This window comes from Callospermophilus lateralis, unplaced genomic scaffold (assembly GCF_048772815.1).
Source record: "Callospermophilus lateralis isolate mCalLat2 unplaced genomic scaffold, mCalLat2.hap1 Scaffold_256, whole genome shotgun sequence".
Taxonomy (NCBI): Eukaryota; Metazoa; Chordata; class Mammalia; order Rodentia; family Sciuridae; genus Callospermophilus; species Callospermophilus lateralis.
This window is the reverse complement of record NW_027513360.1, coordinates 212,714-218,462: the sequence shown is the minus strand read 5'-3', so window position 1 is coordinate 218,462 and position 5,749 is coordinate 212,714.

Genomic DNA, 5,749 nt, shown 5'->3' with positions numbered 1-5,749 from the left:
AAAGTATTAGCATTGACATGGAACTTTTTATAAAAATTTATAGCTTCTTCTAGTGTAGAGAAAATATGTATGTATGTCATGTGTTGTTTTATCTACTAAATAATTGCCCAAACTAAGGGCTCCAGGCAATCCTGTATGTGTCCTGAAATGTCCTATAAAGAACGGATCTTTCCTGTCCCAGATTAGACTTTGTATAGTGGAAAGCAAAGAGAAAAGAGTAGAGGAAGGGGAAATCCTTCCACCATCTTCAAGTGATACTATAGCAATAACTATATACTGATTATCGGAAAATAAATTAATTACAGATGCTTTAAGCATCACAAAAGCTTGTAATACTGCATTAAGCTCTACATTTTGAGCTAATTGTTTGCGTACTAAAAATGTAAAAGTTTGATCAGGTGTAACTATTACTGCTGTAAAATTATTTGACCCATCAGTGAATATATTTGTAGCATTTATAATAGGTGTTTTTCTTCTAATTTTTGGAAAAATTACATGATGTGATGACCAAAAAGACAATAAAGGATTAGATGGTAAGTGGTTATCAAATGAAACATTAGATTTGCACATGATTATTGCCCAAGTATTTAACTAATTATCTAACTCATCAATTTGATTCATAGTATATGGAGTAATAATTTTAATGAAAGACATTCCAATCAGTCCCTTTGCTGCTTTTATTCCTTTGAGTATTAATTGTCCTAAAGCCTCAGTATACCTAGTAAGAATAGTGTTAGGAGAACAAGATAAATGTATTCATAATAATGGACCTTCTTGCCAAAAATACTTCTGTAGGAATATTTTTTGGTGGTAGTACAATAAATAATAAAGGCATTCTTAAATCAATTCTATCCAAATGAATATTTTCCATACGTTTTTCAATGATTTTTAATGCCTTTCTTGCTTCACGTGTTAACATTCGGGGTGCATCTGGATCTGATACACCTTTTAGGATATCAAATAAAGGTTCAAACTCTCCTGTTGGTATACCTAGATAAGGCCTTATCCAATTTATGTTTCCTAATAACTTTTGAAAGTCATTAAGTGATTTGAGTTGATCTATTCCTATTTGAATTTTTGGTGGACGGACCATGGTTGAGGATAATAGAACTCCTAAATAATTAATTGAAAAATTTAATTGTACTTTATCTATTGCTATCTCTAGTTTATAATTTTTTAATAAGTTTGTAAGTGTGGCATAACATTCTAGCAATGCGTTTTTAGCTTTCTGTGCTAATAATACACCATCCATATAGTGAAATATTTGTAGTTCAGGATTTTGATTTCTAAGTGGCTGGATTAATTTGTTAACATAAATTTGACACATAGTTGGACTGTTAGCCATCCCTTGAGGGAGTACTTTCCATTCGGATCTCTGATCAGGACCTTCATGATTCAGTGCAGGGATAGTAAATGCAAACCATGGACTATCCTCAGGATGAATTGCAATTGAATAAAAACAATCTTTAATATCTATAATTAAAACATTCCAGGTTTTTGGCAAAGCAGAACATTGAGGAATTCCCAAAAGAGCAGGTCGCATAATAACCATCTCATTATTAATGGCTCTTAAATCTTGCAATAATCTCCATTTACCAGAATTCTTTTTGATGACAAAAATTTGAGTATTATGGGGAGATACAGACGGTTGTATATGTCCTTCCGCTAATTGTTGTTTTACCAGGTCATGTGTTGCTTGTACCTTTTCTTTAGTCAGGGGCCACTGAGGAACCCATACTGGTATTTCTAATTTCCAAGTAGTTTTTATTGTCTTAGTGGCCCTTTCTTAAAATCCAACCCATGTCTGTCTGTTCTTTGATCTATTTGTATTGGGGCTGCTATACCTTGTTCTTGTTTTTCTAATCTTTTTCCTTTCCTAAAACCTTGTCTAACCATAATTGTGGGTACATTTTGATTGATGTTATTTGTTAATGTCAAACCTAATCGATCTAGGACATCTCATCCCCATAAATTTATGGGAAGATGATCCATACATATGGCTGTATAGTTCCTTCACATCCTTCAGGATCCTTCCAATCTAATACCATTGCTCTTCTATGGGGATTAGTCACTAATCCTAGGCCTTGAAGCATTTGAGTGTATTGTTGTAATGGCCAATGTTTTGACGAGAGATGATGCTAAGTTCTTGATGAGAGATGATGTGAAGTTCTGCATCTGTATCCAATAGCCCATTAAATTCATGTCCTTGAATATTTAGTTTTAGCATGGGGCGAGAAACTAAATTTAAAGAAACATAGCCCAATCTACAGGTGTGGAGCCTAATCCCTTGGAACCTCTTTCTACAGCATGACTGAAAAATTTATCATGTAGGCTTGGTATTATTAGTAACTGTGCTATTCTGTCTCTTGGTGAAATTACTGATATACCCTTTGGAGAACTGGCGATAATTTTTAATTCACCTTCTATGGTCTACAAGCACGGACACAGAGAGATACACAGACATAGAAACAGTTGCCTTGCCAAAGGACTTACTAGACACAGTTCACCCCAAACCAAACATTCTGCTTTTCCTACCTATTGTCAGAACATGATACAAAACCACAAACTCACACGCATACCCACAAGTCACCTCCTTCCCCAAAGTAGGTCTGTGACTATCCAGAGTTTCCTCTGACTGGTGGGCCATAATATTTTCCCACGAAATGGCCGGTCCTGTCTCAGATCTAGTCTCCTTGGCCAACTCTGTGAAGTTTTCAGGAGCCAGCTATTTCCTGCTTTCTCAGGAAAGGCTCCACTTCAGAGCTCTGCTGGCATTTGGCCATCCTCACATCAGTATGTACCAAGAAAGACTGACACTGTCCTTAGTAAATCCAAACAATGAGCCCACTGGGACTGAGACTGGGACTCGCTCTGTGTCCCGGGCTTCCAGTTCAGAGAGTTCCATCACCAAGTAAGTGAGGTAGGTCACTGCTGGCTTGTGGGAAGCTGGTGATGGCAGTTGGGTTCTGAAGGTTTTCCTCAGGAGCTGTTTTGTTTGGCATGTGTGGTTCTTAAAATAAAGTTTGTTTCTTTTGTCAAGTGGCTCCTGAATTTTGCCCAGCCAGACTGTGGCATTTGGTGGGCCTCAAGGGGAATGAGTGAGGGTAAGTGATAAGGTAAACTGCTCACCCCTGAAGGCAGGGCGAGAGGATGGGAAGCCATTTTAAAATTCCTCCTTTGTTTTGCTTGACTTTTGTTTTAAGTTCCCTGTCCCTAGAGATGGGTAAGATGGAAGAAAAACCAGTCACATCTGAGGAACTGATTGAGAGAAAAAACAGATGGACATTTCAGGAGGATAGAAAAGCTATTATAATGATTTTCTGTTGTTCCACTTTTGTTTCATTCTGGTTCAGTTTTGTTTGGCGATATCTTCTTGGGTTGTATTATAGTTATAGTAGAAATATTCAAGTAAAAGAGAAGGTCTCTCGAGCTAGTCAGACAGAGATAAAAATTCAATTAAAAGAGAAGGTCTCTCTAGCTAGTTAGACAGAGGAAAAAATCAGGTGATTGATCCTGATAATGTGTCTGAATCAGCCTCTTGGACCTGTGTGAGGCTGTGGCTTAGATTCTCATCACCTGATGGATCATTCCCTGTGTGAATTCATACCCAAAATGGCCAAAAAGCAGTCCCTGTGGATGAAGTCTCTTGCCTTCCTCTGTAAGGCTACTGACCTCCATCAAGTGAGAATACGCATCCTTTGTGTCAAATGAGTTCTTCAAAGCCCTGGAGAGTCTAGCACATACGTTCTTTGGTTTTCTCATGACTTCAATTCACATAAAAATATCTATACCTGACAGTCAGTAGGCCTCAAATTTGAGAAGCAGACGTGTATTAAGGGTACGCCTATTTGATCACACCTGGTTCACAGGAAGGGTGTCCAGGCCACCATGACTTTAGGCAATGAGGGGCAAGAGAGCTTATTTTGGACACTGTCTTGGAATTCACCACTCATGGAAACCTCCAGACAGAGCTTAGAATGAGAGTGTATATATGAAAGAAGTTGAGGACCATGTGGGAGTGTTTTGGTTTTAATTGTGGTCATTTGTGTGGTAGTTGGAAGATATGACTGGGTACACCTGGGCTGAACTCTGGTGTCATTCCCCTTAAACACTGAGTTCTGGAACTGACTTAGAGAAGTGTTATCATGAAATATGTTGGGATTTTAGTTGGTCACGCATGAGAGTCGCCCTTGGAAACAGAGATCTAGGCCCAAGTTTGCTTTCCACAGAGCACTGGGAATCTCAGCCAGGATATCACATGGTTTCATTCTGAAAGACATGGCAGCCATATTTGAGAGTCAAAACACACATGGACCTCACATTGTAGACAGCAATAGGCCTGGCTTCCTGTGAAATTTTGGCCACTCTTTGGAAGCCTTGCCTGTGAGATTTCTCCAGAACTTTCATTGAAATGAGCTTCCTCACCATTTAATTGTTCCTGAATGAAGTTAAACACACAGTGCCTCCAACATCATTCTTGAAAAATGGCTAGATAAATACCATGAAATTTTTGAAATTCCCATGACCATAAAAATGGTGTAGAACAGAGATGCCAGTAAGCTGGAGCCTGATGTGAAGTGGGCCTAGAAAAGTCGTGTGCAGGTGTGTGATAAAATATCTGTGGTGGGGCCATGTGGATCTGCCATTGGCTTCCAAATGGCTTGTGACTGACCTGGTGCACCCAGCAGACCCTTCTATGTAAAGGCATCTTGTTATATGGAGAGTTTTCAGGGCAATGTTCAGAATCAGATTGCTATGGTCAAGGATGCAAGCTATGTGGGACTGAAGCCTGGTTGGTGCATTATCCTGCAGACCCTGACACACCACACGTGACAGAACTCCCTTTAGCACTGTGTCCCAGTTGAACTCCTTGTATTTTGTGAAACAAATACCAAACTCCCAGTGCAGCAGCAAGAAACACATCGACAAGTGGAGGATGGCCGGATGGCTTTACAGTCCACACGGAAAGATTTCCCCCCAGTGGCCACAGTTTACCTACAAAGAGAGAATTCAGCACTGCTGCCTCATGTTCATTAGAAAATAAGAAACCATGTCCTCCAGGTTACTTAGATACACACCTAGCTTTAATGATCTCTCTACAAAAAAAGCTAAAACTCCTGACAACAACAAATGTTTCAAGTGCCCAAACTCAGAGGCAATTTCACCAGAAGTCTTTAGACCAGCAGAGCTCCATTTTTGTGGAGTATTTACCTGTCCCTTACTTTTGGAAACTCCTCTGCCACCTTCAAGGTTGTGAACTCTTGAGCATATTACATTCCAGATATGTATTCAAAGATTTTCTAACTCTTCCACTCTAATTGTGTTTTACTTGGGGTGAAGGTAAAGTCAAAGCATTGTTCTGGATTAGAGTGCGAAGATTCTTGTGAAGCACATATTTACATACACATTGGATTCATTTTCCTATTTTCCATTCAAAATGCTGAATGCCTGACACTAACCCATACCCTACTAGACTCTGACTACTAATTCTAATATGATGGAGAAAAATAACCCAAACCGAATAGAAATACAAGCAGTTTAGACAAGGCATAGTGTATTGCTGGACTTGCCTTTTGCATTATACAGGGTAGGACTTATAAATCTAGTCAATATTTTGTTGAAATAGTTCTCCATGTGTTTTCAAAGTTAACAAAGAGATGAATTCCTCTCTGCATTTCTCTGTAGCCACTTCAGCACATGTAATTACATATGCACATATTGAATCGTACCTGTTATCACATGTACATTC